Source organism: Paramisgurnus dabryanus, chromosome 6 (assembly GCF_030506205.2).
Source record: "Paramisgurnus dabryanus chromosome 6, PD_genome_1.1, whole genome shotgun sequence".
Taxonomy (NCBI): Eukaryota; Metazoa; Chordata; class Actinopteri; order Cypriniformes; family Cobitidae; genus Paramisgurnus; species Paramisgurnus dabryanus.
The window spans coordinates 50,074,621-50,099,329 of NC_133342.1; the positions used below are offsets into that span (position 1 = coordinate 50,074,621).

At 38.6% G+C, this 24,709-nt stretch overlaps 1 protein-coding gene and 1 pseudogene across 1 annotated transcript in view; one reads left to right on the forward strand and one right to left on the reverse strand.

Annotated features, from left to right (window-relative positions):
* adcy1b (adenylate cyclase 1b) overlaps nucleotides 1-24,709 on the reverse strand; it is a 550,524-nt gene that overhangs the window by 403,698 nt on the left and 122,117 nt on the right. The gene's annotated exons all lie outside the window — the stretch shown is intronic.
* On the forward strand, nucleotides 15,090-20,323 carry LOC135758104 (uncharacterized; annotated as a pseudogene).

The window sequence follows — 24,709 nt, forward strand, 5'->3', positions numbered from 1 at the left end:
TTTCATCATATTATTCAGTACACATAAACGAATAATCCAGGGTCTTTTCTGTTCACACAACAGCTTACAGTCACAGCTCTAATACAGTAATGTTATGTATGAATATAAACCCTGAACGAGCAACTCAAGTTAAACTCATGTACAATTCGCACAGGATGTCTGTAACCATAGTGACAGTTGTAAATTGGATGACTGTACCTTTATCAACAAAATATTATGTTACAATAGAGGCAGTGCTGATGTTTGTATTTTATGTGCAATGTTTCTGCTGTTTACTTTCTCCTAAGAACTAAATGGTCATGTTTTTATGAGGATACTTGGAAAGACGGGATTTTTGACGCATATTTGTATTTAAGGCCAATAAAGTGGCAAAAATACTCACAACACAAGCTCAATGAGAAGCGAATGCAACTTGCATACTCCTCTGACACAGAAACAGCGGCCGCATTTAGCACTGTTGTTTGTGTTTGAATGGCTTAAAATCACTTGTTTTTAAACTGCGGTGCTTAAAACCTCTTCAACCCTGAGGACCCTGTCCCGGGTCCAGAATTTCGTATTTTGACTTAATATAAAATATTCTTTTAATCTTTAATGCTCCGTCATGGACCCCAGTAACACATATGAGATACTGTTTGAAAGCTTAGAGTCTCTACTTTCTGCAGATATGCATCACTTTGACACATCTTTTACTGTAAGAAAGTTATTTACACTTAATTTACACTATCCCCCCCCATATTTTTTTATATCATTTAATATTCACATATTTCATATTTGTCAAATATGACAAACATGGGCAAGTCTTATATCAAATGAAAGCTCTCATTCTCAGGAATAAGGCTACAGCGTTATTTTTGATCCAACAATATATACAATCATCGAATGAATAATAAGGTAAAAAATTGTCTTTTGTAAACATAGGTGAATCTTGAGTGTGAACTGCCTCAGATTTCACATATTGCCACAAATGATACACCATCTTTTATTTTAGGTCCTACTCTAAACAATGAGTCCATTCACAGCATTTTCTTTGGTTGTGTGCATAATTAATCCCTTGCTATTTATTATATGTGCAAAACAAAAAATTTATATTTATATGAAAAATGTAATTTCACACCCTTTAGTAAAATGAGAATAACTTTTGAATGCGACATGCTAAAGAGTTCATTCTTTTTTTGGGTGTTTACTGTCTGCTGCTGCTAACAACCAGTCTGCAGTCTGCTATAGCACACAGAACCAGAGTTATACACTATCAAAGACAGTGTTTAGAACATAAAAAAGAAAATTTGGTAACATAAATAACAAAATTTGTCACAAACAGCAGCTTTTTATGTAACTTCAAAGGGTTTTCTTTAAAATAATATAAAGAAATTGCATTTATTCCACTGTATGTGGTTATGGGGACACTTCAAATGTTTTTAGGCAGAAATTGTATACAAAAGCGTTTGGTTAGAAAAAGGAATTTTCCTCTGTAAGCTGACCATAGCTGGAATCAAACAAAACTGTCTGCAGGGACCTGAGATACCCAGGGCCAGAGTTATATACTTTCAAATAAAAACTTTAGAAAAAAACATCAAAAAGCGTTAGGGTTATTTTTGTGTTTATTAGAGGACTGATATCACATACAACCATGTTTAGCACTTTCAACAGTGTTTTATGTAATTTCAAAGGGTTACCTGCAAAATGATACCAAACTTTTGTATGTAAACCTCTGCATGTGGGTATGGGATGCTTTTGAAATTGGGTAGGCCAAATCCAAGGGAAAATCCCCAAAATAGCTTCAGGATGTAAGAAGTTAAATATATGTACAAATGTTACGTTTTTGTGACCACACACAAATGGAACTGCAAGAACCGACAGGTGGATGACATCAAAGTGCCGCGAGAGCATTTCGGAAGCAGTCTCCTCTTATGATTCTTCGAATCGCTCTCACAGGATTTGGATGTCATCTGCCTCTTGGTTCTTGTGGCACCACATGAAGTTTACCTACAAGTTTAACAAACGCGTTGTATCAGCCACTGGTTAGATCAGCATAGCAGTCAAAAACGGGACACGGGTGATCATTCCCGGATTCTTCCGGGTTGACGCTGGGTACGCTGGCGCATTTGGCTGCCAAACACTTGTTTTTGGCACACTATAGGGTAGCTATTGAAACTGCAAGATCAACATATTTTTCTAATCTTATTGAAAAGAATCAAAAAAATCCTAGGCAGCTTTTCCAAACAATTAATAGTCTTCTCAATGTGGTTGATGGCAGTTCTTTGACTTCATCTGATTCGTTGTGTAACGAATTTCTCAAATTTTTTGAGGATAAGATTGACAAGGTCCGTGCAAACATTTGCAGTTCTTCTGGGTCTGCTGTCCAAATAAATATCACATCAAGCTTTTTTGGCACTCCCTTTTCCAAATTTACTGCATTACAACCTGAGCTACTCTGCAAGCAGGTTTCTCGTATGAAAGCTTCCACTTGCATACTTGATCCTATGCCTTGTAGTCTGTTTAAATCTTGCTTTGATACATTATGCCCCACAGTTATTGACATAATAAATGACTCTTTGTCAACTGGTTTGGTGCCAACAGCACTTAAAACTGCTGCTGTCACTCCCATCTTAAAAAAGCAAAATTCAGATGTGAACGTTCTTACAAATTATCGCCCAATTTCTAACCTTCCATTTTTGGCTAAAATCTTAGAGGGTGTGGTTGCAGCCCAATTGAACAATCACCTAAGTGAAAATAGTTTATTTGAGCCCCTCCAATCTGGGTTTCGGAAACTGCACAGCACAGAGACTGCGTTGGTTAAAGTAACTAATGATTTGCTTATAGCTTCCGACTCAGGCTCCCTATCTCTTATCATTCTCTTAGATCTTAGTTCTGCCTTCGACACTGTTGATCATGCACTGTTACTCAATCGTCTGGAAACTGTATTTGGTTTGTCAGAGACCGTTCTTGGCTGGTTTAGGTCTTATTTTACTGACCGCAGTCAATTTGTTTTTATGGGTGGACATAGGTCCAAAGTTGGTTCTGTACATACGGGGGTCCCACAAGGGTCAGTACTGGGTCCCTTACTTTTTAGTATGTATATTTATCCACTTGGTCAGCTACTCAGATCTCTGGACCTTAACTATCACTTTTATGCTGACGATACGCAGATCTATATTCATTCAAGGCCAGGTCAACATGTGGACATTGTGCATCTTTCTAACTGTATTACTGAGATTAAGATTTGGATGTCTAATAATTTTCTGTCCTTAAATGGCTCTAAAACGGACATTATGCTCCTAGGCTCTCCTCATCAACTGCGAAGTGCTGATGGTTCGCTTACCCTGTCTATTGATGGTGTCACCCTGGCGCTGCAAACCAAACTAAAAAATCTTGGGGTCATTTTTGATGCGTCGCTGTCATTTGAGCCTTTTGTTCAGAATACAGTTAAGACATCTTTTTTTCACCTTAGAAACATAGCACGTTTACGTTCCATGTTGTCCTTTGCTGTGGCTGAGAAGTTGATAAACTCCTTTGTTTTTTCTCGTCTGGACTATTGTAATGGTCTTTTAGTTGGAGTATCTAGATCATTACTCAACAAACTCCAATATTTACAAAATTCGGCTGCTAGAGTACTGTCTGGGGTCAGGGCTGGAGATCATATTACCCCTGTCTTGAAGTCTTTGCATTGGCTCCCAGTCAGGTACCGTATTGATTTTAAAGTCCTTATGTTAACCTATAAGGCTTTACATGATCTGGCTCCTCACTACTTAACTGATCTTTTAATGCCTTATACTCCCTGTCGTAATCTGCGTTCCTCTCAAAGTGGACTCTTAGTTGTGCCTAAGACACGGCTTCGCTCCAGGGGTGATAGAGCATTTTCATCCTATGCTCCTAAGCTTTGGAACACTCTTCCAGCTGACATAAGGGAAGCAAATACTTTAGAGACTTTTAAATCTCGTCTTAAAACGTTTTATTTTAGGATTGCTTTTACCTGATTATTTTATTTTCCTTATTATTTTTGTTATCTATATTTTTTGTATTTTTAATGTGTTGTATTCTCTGTAAAGCGCTTTGAGAAAGTCACTTTTAAAGGCGCTCTATAAAATAAAGGTATTAAAATAAAGGTATTATCATGTACGGGAGAAATCACTTACCCTCAAAATACAGGACCCCTAATCATATTGTGCAAAGACACACAAGGTACCTGGCTGTTTGGTTTTCTTAGCCCGCGAACTGAAAGGCTTGCCAATCTTCATCATTTTGCTAAGCCAAGTCAATCTCCATTGGTCTTTTACACCTTTATCGATCTCCAAAACATCGAAGCCTTTCTGCATTATCAGTTTGTCCATGCTAGCTGAAATAAAGTTTTACCTTAGCTTAACGTGATACAGCCACAAAACCCGGAGTGGATCCGGTGCGTAGTGATTACAGAACGCTTACAGTGAAGAGAGGAACGTGATTGGGCTCCACTCCAGGCTTTGATCACATCCCACTTACACGTCGTCTTTATGAAAAGTGTATTTAATAAATTGGCAGTTGTCGGAAATCCGTCTAGTGACGGAAAACTTTAATCCATGTGTACTACTTTTTCACCAGGGTCACAAAGGCATGACTTGATTTTTCAGAACATTTTAACCAAATGCTTTCAAAAAGTGGTGGGGACAAAATCAGCCATTTCAAAAAGTGGTGGGGACATGTCCCCAGTGTAAATGACGCCTATGTTTCTCAGGTCTGTGAGGTGTAGGAATTTTGATTGATCCTGACCAAAATGTCGGCCCTTCCTGAGAACACAGCATGGATGCCCGAGAGTGCAGTGTGTGTGCCCTGTAGGTGCCCGAGGCAGCAGGGACACCAAACGAGAACTTTTTGAAACACAACAAGTTTCCTCCAGGACTCACGGCAGGGGACCAAGACCCCCAAAACACCTCTCTCGAGAATCAGAACTTTGTCTTGAATACAGTAGACTCCCCGGAGAGCTACACTTGATTGTCAAACATCACATCTCCATACAAATGGTAGATCTGCAGACAGATGTCTGACCCCTCTACCCCTCCTTTCATTGTTATTTCCTCAACACAGGACATTCTACAGCACATCAGATGATTATGTGTAAGAAAGGTCACATCACATGTAAATAACAGTGGAAAATATTCATGTTTCATTTCATTACAAAGGTTTTATCGCGACTGGTACACAGGTCTCATTCTCACATCAATAAAACAAATAGTAAAAAGGTTTAATAAAGTTAAGAAAACTTAACTCTATGCAAGGGGCTCACACCCCACTACCAAATGTATCCAGGACGAGGTGCCTCCCACAGTTCTGTAAGAACCAATCACTGCAAACTTTCATTGGTAAATAATGTATACATAATGTTTATTCTACCTGGGTATTTAAGGAGAGCTGACAAACATTTCAGGGAATCTGTAGACAGATTTCCCACACAAGCACTGTGTGTAGTTTTCATCTCCAGGTAACATTTCAAACTTTCTCATTTCGTACCATTAAGGGTTTTGTATGATTGATCAATGTATTACGTTGTTTTGAACTATTTCATACTATTGATATTCTTATGATTGATTGATATACTATATTGGTTGAATTGGCTTTTGAATTATTGTACCGTTACCTGGTTAATAAATTGTTACGTTTTGCATTCATTCTGTCTTACTCTAAATTATTGATTACAAGTAAAATGATGTATCCTTTGTTAGCGCAAATCTACGACCAGGATTAAGTAGGGGATTGTCTGCCATTTTGTGTTTTGGTTATTTGGTCTGACGAACCACTTACTCTTAATAGGGTTAAGTTTGGCGTATCGTCTGCCTTTTACTATTTTGGTCTGACGAACCACTTACTCTTAATAGGGTTAAGTTTGGCGTATCGTCTGCCTTTTACTATTTTGGTCTGACGAACCACTTACCCTTAATCAATAGGGTTAAGTTAGGCGCATCGTCTACCTTTTCGTTATATTATTTTGGTTTGACGAACCACTTAATTTTAACTACAGGGTTAAGCATCGATGTATTGACTGCCATTAATTATAAGGTCTGACGAACTTCTTAACTCTTGATTAGTTGTATGGTCGAGTTTGATTTCAGTACCCACACAACGGCCGGTGTGGACTGATATGACATTGATAATCGAATGAATGAGTTCAATGTAAACATGAGTGAATAGAATGATCAAACGTTTATCCAAATTTAATAATCACCAATAAATTATTAAACTGTTTCATTAAGGAGTCAGATGAAATAACGAGGTAATGTATATTAATTAATATTTGTTTGTAAACAAATATCCTTAAAACAATTCTGTTATGTTGCGAAAAGGAAAGACAGCAAAGCGCAAATATACTTCTGCTGAGCCATTGGCTACCGTCGTTGGACCTGTGGGTGGACCCGGAGAGGGACCTTACTAAGTGGTGTTCCCGGACGTGACCTCTCTACCTGCACAGGCGAGTGACGTCTTTCTAACGCGACTATTCAGTTTTGGATTCCCACAGAAGACATGAGGTTTGATCTTCTCTTTCCCTATCTACAACTACTGTGGTAAGTTTGTTCCTTTACCTTTTAGAAGAGTTGAGGGAAAGCCTTTGCACATCTCACATACAGAATTTTGTTAGAACGAGTCGGCTATACCCATTGTTAGACCGGAGACCGTAGAAATCCGGTGGGAAGAGAATTAGTGGGAAACATGGCTTCTCAGTGACAGAACAATTGCAGTGTAGATCAGGAGATCATGGAAATTCAGCCGTTGCAAATAAAAGAACTTCTCCTTGGTTTAAGAGATAAAGGATTAAACCTCAAATGGAAAAACAACGAAATAATATCCTGGTTTCTAGTCGAGGGCAAAGAATTGACATCCGAACCAAATTACACACAAACACCGACCGCCATCGTCTACCTGCTACGAAAAAACGACCTTAAAACAATAGCCGAAAATGAATACACAATTGCAAATATCAGAGAAAGCGAGAAAACGTGTTCGGACGAATTGGAAAAACTAAGAGAACGAGTCGAAGCGTTTACATACGAAAGGCAGAGTTGGGCAAGGCAGAGTGAATTAATGGCAAGAAAAATAGATGAGCGTCAGAAGAAACTACAAACTGGAAAAAAATCTGCCCTCGAAGACTGTCTTAAAAATGCAGGCTTCCCAGTGACTGCAGTTAAGCAAGCAGCACTGGACGAAATTTTTGAATCAGAGATAATCGATCGCATCAGTAAGGAAAACACGGCAAAATTCCGTTCGAACGAGAGCAAAATCTAGCAAAGCAACCTCAAAGTCGGTTCGTGTTGTTGTTCTTAAAACTACGACAAACGATGAGATAACTACGACTAGCCGTCCCCTAACATCCGAAGAGTGTTTAAAACACAAACAAGTCATTGGAATGATGCCCAGAAAACAACATTTCAACCGTATTGGGAAACATTAATGTTACAAGCCACTGTTTACAAGCTAAAAACTAGGTACATATGGCAGATCGCATTACTGACCATCCCGGAAGAGCTCAAATCAAAGCTAACCCCAGAGATGAAATCAGGATGCATAATAGAGCGGTGCATAGACGAAACTGACGAAGCCATATACGAACGTTTAAAACAAGCACTGTTAGATCTGAGGCGGCCAACAACCACGAACTGGATCAAAATTTTAGAAATTCGACAGAAAAACAGCGAATCATTCTAGGCGTATGCTGAGCGAGCGTGGGTAACATATAGAGAGCATGCTGGTACCCCATGTCCACTGTAGACTCTAAATTCGAAAGAAAGTTTAATGAGTTTATTTCGGGACGTCTAAATGACGAGAACAGCAGCCCGAACACAACTCCTGAAAACAATCATTAGTAATAGGACAATTGCATTCACGAAAATTCCAAACCCCCACCCAAACACCAATTAAACACTTTTAACATCGTAACCACAATTTGGCAGGTAATTAAATTGCAAGAATTCCCAATATCAGTCATCAAAATGCGCGCGCACATTGACGGAAACCCTGAAGAACATGAACAAAACAATAACATTGTCGATCAATTTGCAAAAATTAGCAGCTGTAAAAGGAGACGAATGGCAGCCCGACATTCTGACTGAGCCTGTTGTGAGTGCAGTTCAGATCGCTCCCTTTGATTTAAAGCAGTATCAACTAGAGCTGTGGACTTCAGAGGGGGAGGTGGTTCCGCATTTACAGCAGTATCAGTTAGTCACTGTCGTGGAAGGGATGATTTTAGGAGATGGAAAATATATTGTTCCAAAAGCCCTCCAGAAACCAGTGATAATGCTGTACCATGAGTACATACGTATCAGCCCCTAAAACATACGCTGATACAAAAGAGTACCAGGTGGCCGATAATGCCATCAGATATTAAAGATGGTGTGATGCATGCATCGTATGTACCACCATCAACCAAGGATTTCATTGGCCCGCTACCCGGTGGCCAAAGGGGGATTTCGTTATTGCCTATAACAATTGATTATTGCCTATAACAATTTATAAATTCTCAAAATGGCAGACGTGTGAGCGAACCAAACTCATCTCAAGACACATTAAATAACACAAAAACAATTGCATTGATGCATTGTCCACAGTTTGAACATTGATTTGAACTTAATGACTGGAAGAATCATAAAACTTCCTAAAGACCCGGAACACACTCCAGCAGTCCTGACTCCTGAGATAAAAGTCTCAGAAGGTGACATGATGATAATGTATTTTTGTGAAGCAAGGTGCTTTCACAAAATTGTGGCATGGACCATACGAAGGTAAAGCTATATGCAACAGCCGTGTGGCCACCATTGTTAAATGGAAACTAAGATGGAATCACATGTCACAGTGCAAACTGCTTAAAGGTACACAAAGTAAATAAGTAACATTCACTGTCTCTTTAAAACTTGTCTCCCGGGTTGACTGCAGCAATACCATGGAGACCGGAGAAGAGGGAAGTGTCTGTACCCACTTACATCAAGTTGGGTCAAAGGGTATCACTCACACACACTCTGGAATGTGGGAGATGGGCATGGAAACGCAGAGGCCATTCACGTCATTTACTACACTTACACACAGAGAAATAGTTACATGGACTCCCGGAGTAGCTCCGGAACCAAATTGCGCAACAAAAATCTACTGTAAGATAGGCTCTGACCATCTCCCCATAGGATACATTTTATGAGAGACATCAGCACGCACATACTTTCAGTACATAACGCCCTGGTATCAACTTAAAAAGAACCAGGAGCAAATTGGGAGCATGTGCACTCTCTAAAAAACACACACACAACAATGGATTTTCTCAAAGTTTTAAAGCCTACAACATATAGCTACACACACCGAAACAATCAATGCTACACATATAGGTTATATCGAATTTAAATTCGATATAACATAGTATGCACCTGACAGCAACAAACCAAAACCTTTCAACAATAGTTCTGAGCCACTCACAAAGAATAAATGTTAAAAAGCCTTTATTATAAACTTGGCTTTATATTTAAAACCATGCCAACATGTTTCGGCCTATATGGCCTTCTTCAGGGCAAACTCAAAATGGCAGTCTGTAGACTGCATGCTCTATAGGTGTGTTCGACATCGGCTGTGGCTGGATGTAACCGATCGGCGAGATTAGCCGCGTGCAGGCGGGGAGGAGCTGAAAACGGAGACGTGAAGTCGGACGCGCTGTGGTTCCCGTAGCTTGCTGCATTTACGTCAGGCATGGCTGATCACGTGCCGTTTGCTTGCTTAATCGCATTAAACATGATTTGTAAGATGTAAACTACATAAAAAGTGAATTATACTGTTTTGAATGTCCGTGTATGAGCATGAGTGGAACTGAAGAGGCTTACAGCATCTGTTTTTACAAGAATAAAGTTTAACAGAAACATAAATTATTTAAATACCAATGTAGTGGGGTCTACGTTTTTGTATCCATTTTATTTTGATGAAGATGACACAATATAACATCGCGACTACATGAAAAGAGCTTTAACTGTTATAAAAATACAGATTTGTGAGCATTTGTGGAACTGAGGGCGTGAAAATACACACGAAACACACGTGATTGTTGTCATGTGGTGAATCCGACCAATCTTGAAACAGCTGTGTCGTCATTACAGCCCGTGCAGCTCCTCTTCGGGAACTGCGCTGGCTAACTCAGGCAGCTGATCTCGAACCGCTCTCGCGGTACTTAAAAACCATATGACACAGTCGCGTGCCTGCAGCGCCAGCTTAAGTCGGACAGAAATACTAACCGGAATGCACTGCTTCAAGTCAGCCGCCGATCGGTCTGCGCAGCGCCGCATGAAGTCGAACACACCTTATATCTTCATATGGTCACATGACTTAACACACATGATCTATACAGGTATCACATGACACAAAAAAACCCCCACCAAGTTACATTGTCAATATTATAAAGTAATAATTTTAAATACCACTAACAATACATATAAATATACAGCAACTGGTTACTTAATACAGCAATTTCAGAAACAGATTATATCATAAAAAAGAAGAAAAGGATGTAATTACATTTCATGATCCAATAAATAAGTAAGTCTCAGATGCTACATGATTTTACAAGTTCTATATTCTTCACTTTTCACATCAGTATATAATTTTAAAAACATCTACATTGACAGATAAATATAACCAAATAATGACATATGCATGTAGTCAGTTACAAAAAAGGGGAAAAATCCAATTCCAAGTTTAGACCAGGGTATTGATTAGCTTTTAATGTATAAATCCAAAAGGATTCCCTTTGCAATAGTTTTTTTAGTCTGCCCCCCCCCTTAATGATGTTTTAACATGTTCTATGCCAATGATTTTTAAAGTATCACTACTTCCATGGCTTGCCTCTTTGTAATGTAGAGCCATAGGGTATTGATGATTACTTGTTCTTATAGCATATTTGTGCTCTGCTAATCTTTCTTTAAGTTTACGCTTGGTTTTTCCAATATAGAAACGGCCACAAGGACATTCAAGTCTATAGACAACAAATGAGGTACTGCAATTAATAAATGAGTGTATACTGTATTCACGATTTGATGTCACATCTGTAAACTTGCTGGTCTTGACCATATTATTACAGTGATTACAGTTTCCACATTTATAGTTACCCCTTTTTGTGTTTAACCAAGTTTTATTCTGTACAGGAGGCATATAGCTTTTCACCAGACTATCTTTTAGAGTAGGAGCTCGTTTAAAGGTAATAGTAGGCACCTCTGGAAGTATTTCTCTCAAGACAGTATCACTTCTTAATATGTCCCAATTCTTCTTTATTATTTGCTTTATCTTATTAGCCTGATTGCTGTACTGTGTGACAAAATAAACTTGGTTTGACTCCTGTTGTCGCCTCCGTTTCTGAACCAACAGCTGTTCTCTGCTAATTTCTTTAACTCTACTGTAAGCTGTATTTAAAGTCTCATGTTTGTACCCTCTTTTCTTAAACCTTTGAATCATGTCTTGAGCATTTTTTTCAAAATTGTCATCAGAATCACATATACGTTTAATCCTTTGAAATTGACCAAAAGGAATATTCTCTATTAACCACGGTGGGTGGTAACTTTCTGCCCTCAGTATAGTATTCCGATCAGTAGGTTTCCTAAACATGGAAGTATGCAATTCACCTTGATCATCTTTTGATAGCTCCAGATCTAAGAAATGGATATTTGTTAGTGAAAACTCTAGACTCAGCTTCAAATTAGGGTTAGTGCTGTTAAGATATGAATGAAACTTTAACAACTCTTGCTGTGACCCAGGCCATATAAGAAGAATGTCATCAATATACCTACCCCACCATACAATCTTATTGACATATTCATTTAGAGTCGAATAGACAAATGTTTCTTCCCAGAGACCCATAAACAAATTTGAATAATTTGGTGCAAAACAAGCTCCCATTGCTGTACCTTTTATCTGCGTGAAAAATGTATTTTGAAATAAGAAAACATTGTTAGTTAATGTCCATTCTGTTAATTTTAAGATAAACTCTGCTGGAGGCATCTGTTCTGGTGGTCTCTTCTCCAAGTAATGTGACAATGCCTTTAACCTCTCTTTGTGATCAATGTTCGTATATAATGACTCAACATCCATTGTCACTAGAAAAGCAGTACCAATGTTTTTTATTTCTTTGATCTTATTTAACACAAAAGTGCTGTCTTGAATAAAGGAGGGCAAATCTATCACGAACTGCTTAATCTGAAAATCAACAAACTTGGATGCCGGTTCAGTGACTGACCCATTGCCACTTATGATTGGCCTTCCTGGTGGGTTCTCCAAGTTCTTGTGTATTTTCGGAAGCATGTAAAAAGAAGCAATTCTTGGACATTTACATTGTATGAAATCATGCTCTTTTTTAGAAATCCAGTCTTCACTTATTGCATGTTTAAGCATCTCGTCTAGTTCATTCTTAATTTGTTCAATTGGATTAGATGGTAAAGGCTGATAGTACTCACGGTTATCCAGTTGACGCATAGCCTCGGTGACATACTGGTCTCTGCCCCACACTACCACTGCTCCTCCTTTATCAGCACTTTTGATGATGATCTCGTTGTTAGCTGACAAACACTTTAATGCTTCTTTTTCATCCTTTGATAGATTGTAATTCTGTTGGGGTTTTTTATTATCAGATGCGAAGAGTTTGTTCACTTCATATGTAACTTTTGTAGAGAAGGTGTTCAAGGTCGAATTATTTATATAAGGCATAAAAGTTGACTTTGGCCTAAAGTGTGTCTCTTGGGAGTAAGCAGCTGTTCCGCTATAGTTGGTGTAATACCACACTTTTAGCTGAAGATTGCGGTAGAATTTAAATAAATCAACTTTTGTTTGAAATTCCTTAGTTGGATTTGTAGGTGCAAAGGAAAGACCTTTTGATAGAACTGAAATCTGGCTGTTTGAAAGTGGTACACCAGAGATATTAATTACTTCCTGTTTTTCTTCCTCATGCTCCTGCCTTTTGAAGGGCCTCGTCTTCGTCCTCGTCTGGTCTTACACCTTTTCGTCTTAGTATTCTGTTGTCTTTTTTGGGTCTGGTACCTAAAAAATCCCCAGGGGGAAGGCTTTCACTTGCAGAGTGATCATCATCACTACTTGGCAGTTGAAATGATACAGTTCTATTCCTTTGTATCTGTACATTTCGATGGCGTCCTTGTCTCCAAGTGTAAACTTTCTCTCCTTTATAGTCCGATTGGTCTCTCTTGAATTTTGCTAGTTTCTCTTGTTTAATCTGTCGCTGTAATTTGTCTAGTCCATCTTTAATCTCCTTTTCAAATGGAAGTTCCTGATCCTTATATTTAGTAGAGATCTCTTTTTTAATAGAAGTTATGTCTCTTTCTGTTACACATTTCTGCTTCTTAGCTTCTTCAATCAGCAGTAACATAAGGTCTAAGGAACACTTATTCAAAATAGCTTCCCATTTGTTCTTAAACTCTATATCACCAAAGCCAAACGATGGAAATTTATTAATCCTCAATCCTCTTGGGATCATTTTCTCTCTCCAGTAATCGGACAATGTAGTCATATGCATCTGTAATTTCAAATCTTTTTCTGAAAGTTTCTTTAGATCTAAAAATATTTTCTTGGCATCTGAGAACTCTGTATCTATCTGATCAAACAGTGTCTCTGAAACAATAATGTTCTCACCCTCTTCTTTGGAGTAGGAAAAAGATCCAGTTGCCATTTTTCAAAGTGAGTAGTAAAAACAAATCCCGATGTTCAAAGAACGGAGCTACTCCTGTTCAGGACGATCCCTCAAAGTCCTTAAACTTAAATCCACAAACGAGTTGATAGGAGTGCTACTTGGGTGTAAAGAAAAGTGTGTTCCTCTGGTGCTCTTCAGTTTGGAGATCCAAAATTAACAGTTCAACAATACTTCTGAGGCACTCACAAAGAATAAATGTTAAAAAGCCTTTATTATAAATTTCAAACAAAAGTTGATTTATTTAAATTCTACCGCAATCTTCAGCTAAAAGTGTGGTATTACACCAACTATAGCGGAACAGCTGCTTACTCCCAAGAGACACACTTTAGGCCAAAGTCAACTTTTATGCCTTATATAAATAATTCGACCTTGAACACCTTCTCTACAAAAGTTACATATGAAGTGAACAAACTCTTCGCATCTGATAATAAAAAACCCCAACAGAATTACAATCTATCAAAGGATGAAAAAGAAGCATTAAAGTGTTTGTCAGCTAACAACGAGATCATCATCAAAAGTGCTGATAAAGGAGGAGCAGTGGTAGTGTGGGGCAGAGACCAGTATGTCACCGAGGCTATGCGGCAACTGGATAACCGTGAGTACTATCAGCCTTTACCATCTAATCCAATTGAACAAATTAAGAATGAACTAGACGAGATGCTTAAACATGCAATAAGTGAAGACTGGATTTCTAAAAAAGAGCATGATTTCCTACAATGTAAATGCCCAAGAATTGCTTCTTTTTACATGCTTCCGAAAATACACAAGAACTTGGAGAACCCACCAGGAAGGCCAATCATAAGTGGCAATGGGTCAGTCACTAAACCGGCATCCAAGTTTGTTGATTTTCAGATTAAGCAGTTCGTGATAGATTTGCCCTCCTTTATTCAAGACAGCACTTCTGTGTTAAATAAGATCAAAGAAATAAAAAACATTGGTACTGCTTTTCTAGTGACAATGGATGTTGAGTCATTATATACGAACATTGATCACAAAGGGGGGTTAAAGGCATTGTCACATTACTTGGAGAAGAGACCACCAGAATAGATGCCTCCAGCAGAGTTTATCTTAAAATTAACAGAATGGACATTAACTAACAATGTTTTCTAATTTCAAAATACATTTTTCAAGCAGATAAAAGGTACAGCAATGGGAGCTTGTTTTGCACCAAATTATTCAAATTTGTTTATGGGTCTCTGGGAAGAAACATTTGTCTATTCGACTCTAAATGAATATGTCAATAAGATTGTATGGTGGGGTAGGTATATTGATGACATTCTTCTTATATGGTCTGGGTCACAGCAAGAGTTGTTAAAGTTTCATTCATATCTTAACAGCACTAACCCTAATTTGAAGCTGAGTCTAGAGTTTTCACTAACAAATATCCATTTCTTAGATCTGAAGATATCAAAAGATGATCAAGGTGAATTGCATACTTCCATGTTTAGGAAACTTCTGATCGAAATACTATACTGAGGGCAGAAAGTTACCACCCACCGTAGTTAATAGAGAATATTCCTTTTGGTCAATTTCAAAGGATTAAACGTATATGTGATTCTGATGACAATTTTGAAAAAAATGCTCAAGACATGATTCAAAGGTTTAAGAAAAGAGGGTACAAACATGAGACTGTAAATACAGCTTACAGTAGAGTTAAAGAAATTAGCAGAGAACAGCTGTTGGTTCAGAAACGGAGGCGACAACAGGAGTCAAACCAAGTTTATTTTGTCACACAGTACAGGAATCAGGCTAATAAGATAAAGCAAATAATAAAGAAGAATTGGGACATATTAAGAAGTGATACTGTCTTGAGAGAAATACTTCCAGAGGTGCCTACTATTACCTTTAAACGAGCTCCTACTCTAAAAGATAGTCTGGTGAAAAGCTATATGCCTCCTGTACAGAATAAAACTTGGTTAAACACAAAAAGGGGTAACTATAAATGTGGAAACTGTAATCACTGTAATAATATGGTCAAGACCAGCAAGTTTACAGATGTGACATCAAATCGTGAATACAGTATACACTCATTTATTAATTGCAGTACCTCATTTGTTGTCTATAGACTTGAATGTCCTTGTGGCCGTTTCTATATTGGAAGAACCAAGCGTAAACTTAAAGAAAGATTAGCAGAGCACAAATATGCTATAAGAACAAGTAATCATCAATACCCTATGGCTCTACATTACAAAGAGGCAAGCCATGGAAGTAGTGATACTTAAAAAATCATTGGCATAGAACCATAGGTGTCATTTACACTGGGGACGCTGGGGACATGTCCCCACCACTTTTTGAAATGGCTGATTTTGTCCCCACCACATTTTGAAAGCATTTGGTAAAAATTTTCTGAAAAATCAAACAATACCTGTGCGACTTACACTGCAAAAATGACTTTCTTACTTAGTATTTTTGTCTTGTTTTCAGTGAAAATATCTAAAAATTCTTAAATCAAGATGCTTTTTCTTGATGAGCAAAATGACCTAAGAAAATAAGTATAGTTTTAAGACAAAAAGTATACAATTTAAGTGAATTTGTGCTTAAAACAAGGAAAAATATCTGCCAATGGGGTGAGAAAAAAATCTTAAAATAAGATTTCTTTTTTTCCTTAAACACTTAATTTAAGCAAAATTTTCTCAGCCCATTGGCAGATATTTTTGCTTGTTTTAAGCACAAATTCACTTAAATTGTATAGTTTTTGTCTAGAAACTAGACTTATTTTCTTCAGTCATTTTGCTCATGAAGAAAATACGTCTTGATTTAAGAATTTTTAGATATTTCTATTGAAAACAAGGCAAAATACTAAGTTAGAAAGTCAGATTTTCAAGAAAAAATTTCTTAGTATCTAAAAATTCTTAAATTAAGATGCTTTTTCTTGATGTGAAAAAAAATTTCTTGGTATTTGTGCCTTGTTTTTAGCAAAAATATTTTAAAATTCTTAAATTAAGATGCACATTTTTTTTTGCTTACCCCATTGGCAGATTTTTTTGCTTGTTTTATGCACAAAATCACTTAAATTTGGTATTTTTCATCTAAAAACTAGACTTATTTTATTATTTTTCAAGAAAAAGCATCTTAATTTAAGAATTTTTAGATATTTTTACTGAAAACAAAGCAAAAATACAAAGAAATTTTTTAAAATAATTTTTGCAGTGTACGACGGTTTTGTGGTCCAGGGTCACATATGTTGCGTTTTGTGCTTATAGTGTGTTTTCTTTTACATATGTAATGAATTTCATTGTAATCATTGACTTAACGTTCTGCTGTTTTCTACAGTATGGTGCTTTGGCACTGTTCGGTTGAGCTGGTGTTGTAGGGACTGTTACATGTGCAGTCGACATTGTTGAGGATTTTATGCTGAGTATTTTTGTGTTGTTGACCGGCCTACACTATGCCCATTTTTGATGCGCCGTTATTCAATATTTTTCCCGTCCTGCGGTAATGTTTTTTCATCTGATTTTTTTGTCCCCACCACTTTTCAACACAAACTGACGCCCCTGCATAGAACATGTTAAAACATCATTAAGGGGGGGGGGACAGACTAAAAAAACTATTGCAAAGGGAATCCTTTTGGATTTATACATTAAAAGCTAATCAATACCCTGGTCTAAACTTGGAATTGGATTTTTCCCCTTTTTTGTAACTGACTACATGCATATGTCATTATTTGGTTATATTTATCTGTCAATGTAGATGTTTTTAAAATTATATACTGATGTGAAAAGTGAAGAATATAGAACTTGTAAAATCATGTAGCATCTGAGACTTACTTATTTATTGGATCATGAAATGTAATTACATCCTTTTCTTCTTTTTTATGATATAATCTGTTTCTGAAATTGCTGTATTAAGTTACCAGTTGCTGTATATTTATATGTATTGTTAGTGGTATTTAAAATTATTACTTTATAATATTGACAATGTAACTTGGTGGGTTTTTTTTTTTGTGTCATGTGATACCTGTATAGATCATGTGTGTTAAGTCATGTGACCATATGAAGATATAAAGCATGCAGTCTACAGACTGCCATTTTGAGTATGCCCTGAAGAAGGCCATATAGGCCGAAACATGTTGGCATGGTTTTAAATATAAAGCCAAGTGTATAATAAAGGCTTTTTAACATTTATTCTTTGTGAGTCCCTCAGAACTATTGTTGAACTGTTAATTTTGGATCTCCAAACTGAAGAGCACCAGAGGAACACACTTTTCTTTACACCCAAGTAGCACTCCTATCAACTCGTTTGTAAACCAAAACCTTTTCTCTGGACTAGCAGGAGAGAGGGCACATATAGTATAGGAAAATGTGTTAGTGACCCAGGAAACTACGCCGGGCCACAAAATTGATTATTTGACACTGAAATATTGTTTTTAATTTGACCACCTGTGAACATTGCAAACCAAAAGAATTCTATTTTTTATTTTCTATTTTTTATTTTTCTTATTTTTTTTGCTCATGTGAAACACTGTGATAACAATGACAAGACGTATGTATGGCTACAGTAACGAATCGATGATTTAAATTTATGAATACAAGAGCGGACTTGCCGCGCTAATCTCACTTCCATTGCCAATGACTACAAAATAACCAAACAATTTAAATTCTCAACATGGTTGGCAAACCAGGTGGACTGGTTTTCAACATATTACAAGTAGTAGGCCTAATGAAAACATTATCAAAGCGTTTCGATCCGAAGCGCAGGCGTTTCTTGCAATCAGCCACACATTATTCAATCAGACCCGTACCATCGAACGTGACTTAGCCTGTAGGACATATGCACAAGATCTATTCACTGCTGCTAGACAAGAAATCCTAGATCTTCGTCTGTACAAGACACACAAACATGTTTTAAATGACCTCATAGACATCTTAGATCTACATAGGTGGTATGAATCAGAAAAAATTTAAAATGTAAGGTATTCTGAATTACTATCCACCATAATGATGTTTACAGGAAATGAATGTAATGGATGTATTGGGTTTTTCGTCAGTTTTCCTTTGATACACCCAGATCAGGTTTTTCCAAATTCCACTACTATACGCTCTATGGGCGTGGTAGTGAAGGATCAGGTAATTAAATGGGATCACCTCACTGGATACTTGACACAAAAGGGTACTGAGACCTTGTTAGGAAGGCTTTTAGACTGTTAGGTTCTGATTCTGTATCGGACGAGTAAACCTGAGTTCCGGTCAGAGCACTAATAATGAGGAGACAGGAGCTCAGTTTAACAGTTTGTATTGATGGTAAAAGGATGGACCACAGATGCATATTCAAAGATGAACATAGTCTGAAAAATAATAAACAATAAAGGTAATGAATAAACTAAAATATATATATATGTATATATATACCATTATGAATATTCACTGTTATATAAATAATTTGGATTTATCATTTACATCAGTGATATTTCTATTAAACAAGGAAATTACATACAAAATGAGGTATTTCTCAGTAAACTCTCATAAACAATCCTGTCATTACTATGCAATGCCCATATATGGATTGAATAAAGACGCAGCATTTACACAAACATAACGCGAATCTCACTCGTTAACAACTACTCAAACACGCAAATCTTGCATCATTAAATCATCATCAGAAATCCATAATACTGAGCTGCAGCTCAATACAGAACGAATAATCATAAGAAAATTATATTAACAATCTTAATATAACAGAAAGATTACTTCAGGCAAGTCCGGGCATGTCCGCATTTACAGATACATGTAAAGCTGTTCATATCGCTATAATACAAAACATAAATCATAAAAGGCTTACTTTGAGGTCAGTGACTAACATCTTGATGTTACATCTGCAGCAATCACCATCAACAAACAGTTGTTCACATCATTTATATGACAGCTTACATGGTTCACACAGACACCACAGATAGCGGCAGCTCAACTAATTACACTGTTCATGATCGGCAGAACAGCAACGGCTCCGGTTTCAAAATAAAAGTCCCTTTTAAAGGAGCCTTTAATACAGACCTTGTTTACCAGTCGCACATGTTGCCATGAAAGGCACAATTATGTTATCTGTACATGTAACACTTTGCAACCTTTCTCCCCCATATGACACCAAACTTATAAATGTTCAGTCACTGCATGGTTACTATGATGTTATCCAGGTGTCACATTCACAGTGGTGCGTGGTCAGTGAGATGAACTCTTTTACCTACGGAGGACTGGCCTGCTCTGCTAATCACTCGTTTTGCTTGGAAGTGACCGAGGACTTTTCGATGGGTCAAGTCAACATTTTAGGAAGAGTGCCACTGGACACAGAGACTCACCATGGTGGGATGACACTTTCTATGAACAAGGTACCCAAGCTGTGGTTGACACGATGGAGCTAACACAAAGACTGATCCTGCAAACTGAATACCACCTCAACCAAGCGCAGGTTGAGATCAACCTGGCACGAAAGACTGCACAACTGTTATCCAGTTCATCCACTCGGTCGGCACAGTACACATACACCTGGTGGGACTGGGTGTTCCGGGGGTGTGCCATTGGCAGTGCCCTGATCTTCACCTTCACGATGTTCCAGTGCTGCTACTTCAGGCACCTCATCAGATCTACACAGTAATCCACACACACTGCCCTTGCCCTCAGCCCACTGCAGATACCTGTGTTCCAAAGACTGTAAAAAAAACTTTGCTTTGTCTGACCCCCCAGGTACCCTACTACAAGTCACCCACGGGGCCGAGCGGGGAAACTGTAGGAATTTTGATTGATCCTGACCAAAAGGTCGGCCCTTCCTGAGAACACAGCATGGATGCATGAGAGTGCAGTGTGTGTGCCCTGTAGGTGCCCGAGGCAGCAGGGACACCAAACAAGAACTTTTTGCAACACAACAAGTTTCCTCCAGGACTCACGGCAGGGGACCAAGACCCCCAAAACACCTCTCTCGAGAATCAGAACTTTGTCTACAGTAGACTCCCCGGAGAGCTACACTTGATTGTCAAACATCACATCTCCATACAAATGGTAGATCTGCAGACAGATGTCTGACCCCTCTACCCCTCCTTTCATTGTTACTTCCTCAACACAGGACATTCTACAGCACATCAGATGATTACTTCACAAACATTCACATTGTGTCTTTTAGGTTGCACTATGATTTGACAGTCAGAAACAGTTTAACCATCAGCTGAAATGTGAAGAGACAGAACAGCTGTGTCAGTAAGGCAGGCTTCATCTTGTCAAAGAAGAGCAATAGTCAGGTGATTATCTGAGAAATAATTTCAACACCAATCAAAACTGCAAGATTTTCGAGGCTGCTTTGAGCTTCATCGCGGTTGTTTCGATTTCAGCTTGAGATGCTTTGAGTTTACGGTTATGCCAATCACATGTGATCAGACATGCATGACATTCGGGTAATGGTGCCGTATTTGAGTTCTCAAGCATGTGAGTCACGTTTTCATCATCCATCGGCGCTCGCGGGCCTACAGACTGCATCTCAGAGGAAGACATCACACGGAGCCGTGAGTGTAGACGCACGCGCTAAAATGTATCAGATGACACGGGTTGCTTCCATCAAATAATCTGCGGCGGAGATAATAAAAAGCTTAAACACTTCTACTTCAGGACCCGCTCCCGTCAAGCAGATCCGAAACTGTTACGGGTGATAGTCACGTCAGATGACGTCACGCTGAACAGATCGTGCATCGTAGCTCCATCGAGTTCATCATCTAAAATCCTTTTTTACCATCTTATTCCTATTTATGTAATATAACTTATTAGTTTTACATAGGAATACTTTACCGTGACGATTATTGAGCAGTACTACCACGTGAAACTATTTATCACTAATAAACACCCAGTGTTAGCATATAGCCCGCTAGCATCCACAAACGGTGGAGGCGGAAGCTAGCATTTCCCGATCTAATGGCGGATTAATCTGATATATGCTTTTCTGACCTGTCCTCACCTGAGCGGGAAGCTGTGGAGGAATTGTTTCCCGGTTTTAGCAGATCCAACGCGAGGTACAGCGCCCACTTCACCCTGCCTTCCGACGTCCACAAGCGAACGAGGCGCGCAGCAAACGAGCATTCCACGCGATGCAGCTTCACGGACCGTGAACGACTGAACGGAGACGCCATTACCCAACATGAAAGCGATCGGGAAGCTGTGGAGGAACCGCTGCCCGGCCTTCGCAGATTCAGCAAGCCCCACATCACCCTGGCCCCAGACGTTCACAGGCGACCGAGGCGTGTCACAACCGAACACCCCACGCGATGCAGCTCCAGGGACCGCGTTCGGGTAAACGAAGACGCCATCGCCCAGCATGAAAGCGGTAAGACTCCGCTTGTTATTGTAACATGTACTACTTGCCACATGTATAGTTTAGCTTCTGCTGTTAGCATAGAGGGGTTTACATGCACTAAGTGTATTGAAGTATTAAGGTTAACTGAGAAGGTTGCTGAACTAGAATCGCGCAAAACCGCTAATGTTACTGTTGCAAATAATCTATCGAGCGAAAAGACTAATGGCTCGGTTCCGACATCAGATGCTAATGTAAATATTAAAAATACTGTATCGAACGCGCATAGTGTTTATCAAAATACACATGGCTCGGTTCCGACATCAGAGTCAAGTCGGCGGTCAAACTGGGTGACTGTCAGGCAATTTCTAACAGATTCGATCCCCTAAGGAGTACACCAGCTGAAACACCTTTTAAAAGTGCCCTGGTCATTGGAGATTCTATACTCAGGAACACTAACATTGAGGCACCAAACACCATAGTCGACTGTATACCGGGAGCCAGAACGTCTGACATTAGATCCAAACTTAAAGTGCTGGCTAATGCTAAGCGGAAGTTTTCTAAGATTGTTATTCATGCCGGCACGAATGACACCAGGCTCCGCCAGTCGGAAATCACCAAAGATAATATTAAGGAGATGTGTGAAATTGCAAAAACAATGTCAGACAATGTAATATGCTCTGGTCCCCTCCCCGCCTACCGGGGAGATGAAACACATAGTAGATTAGTGTCTCTCAATGGATGGATGTCAAAGTGGTGCCCTCAGCATAACGTAGGGTTTATAGACAATTGGAAGCATTTCTGGGGAAGACCATTCCTCCTAACCCGAGATGGCCTTCATCCGTCGTCGGAAGGAAGTGCTATACTCACTAGAAATCTGATCAATAGTCTTAATTCTGATATAGTCTGACTATCCAGGGCCCAGGTCAGGAAACAGACGGATCAGCTTAACCGTCCATCTGTTAGCTGCCGTGATATGTCAAGACCACTTATATCCCAGCACTTCGAGTCAATCTTACCGAAATATCAGCACATTTCAACTGTATCTGTTCCCCGAACAAATAAATACAGGGCACCGCTTGTTACATCAGGTATGCACTCTGTTTATCAGAAACCTGGCTTAAAGCAGACGACTACATTAGTTTAAATGAATCCACCCCACAAGACTATTATTATAAACACAAACCTCGATTAAAGGGGAGAGGGGGTGGTGTAGCTACAATATACAACACAATTTTTAAAGAAAACCAAAAATCTGAGCTAAAATTTAAATCATTTGAACTAATGTTGTTAAATATGGAAATAACTGATCGTAACCACAAACAGCTTTCTTTTGCCTTAGCGACAATCTATAGACCACCGGGCCACCATGCAGATTTCCTTAAAGAAATAGCAGATTTCCTGTCTGAGCTTGTAATCACTGTAGATAAAGCGCTTATTGTTGGTGATTTTAATGTCCATGTGGATAACCCAAAAGACGCATTAGGACGTGCGTTTATAGATGTTCTAAATTCTCTCAATATTAGACAAAACGTGACAGGGCCTACGCATACTCGTAAGCACACATTAGACTTAATTCTGTCACTCTGACTCAATATTAATGACGTCGAAATATACGCCAGCTCCATGGTATGACCATCACACCGCAGCCCTTAAAAAGGCAGCTAGAAAAATGGAAAGAAATTATAGACCCCGTTCCCACAAAACTACTTCAAGAGGTATTCCCTGTAGTGTCAACCCCGGTTCTAAATATCTTTAACTCATCGCTAGAAATAGGATACGTTCCAACAGCTTTCAAACTAGCAGTTATTAAACCGCTGATTAAAAAACCACAGCTTGACCAAGGAGAACTTAATAACTTTAGACCAATCTCAAATCTCCCTTTTCTTTCGAAAATATTAGAAAAGGTAGTGGCAAGCCAGTTACGCACATTCTTGACAAATAATAGTACATATGAAAAGTTCCAATCAGGATTCAGGCCCCACCATATCACAGAGACAGCGCTGCTTAGAGTTACAAATGACCTCCTATTAACATCCGATCGTGGTGAAATCTCAATTCTTATATTACTAGACCTTAGTGCAGCCTTTGACACAATAGATCACACAATCTTACTCAATAGACTAGAAAACTATGTTGGTATCAGTGGTCAGGCGCTAGCCTGGTTTAGGTCATATCTAACCAATCGCTATCACTTTGTTTATGTAAATGAGGAAGAGTCATATCACTCCCTGGTTAAATACGGTGTACCGAAGGGATCAGTTTTAGGTCCTATCCTGTTCTCGTTATACATGTTACCCCTAGGAGACATTATAAGGAAACATAACATAAGTTTTCACTGCTATGCGGATGATACCCAGCTTTACATCTCCTCGCATCCCAGCAAAACACACATTTTCTAAGCTAAAAGACTGCATTAGCGATGTTAGTGACTGGATGGCACATAACTTTCTTAAGCTCAACTCCAATAAGACAGAGATACTTATTATTGAACCAAATCGCTACAAACATAATATGTCAGATTACATATTGCACATAGATGGCTGTACTGTGGTGCCATCTTCCACGGTTAGGAACTTAGGTGTGATGTTCGACAGCAACTTATCCTTTGATAGTCATATCGCCAACGTCTGCCGCACAGCATTCTTCCATCTTAGAAATATCTCAAAAATACGCCATATACTGTCTACATCTGACGCAGAGAAGCTTATTCATGCTTTTATGACATCTAGAATAGACTATTTTAACTTGCTACTCGGGGGATGCCAT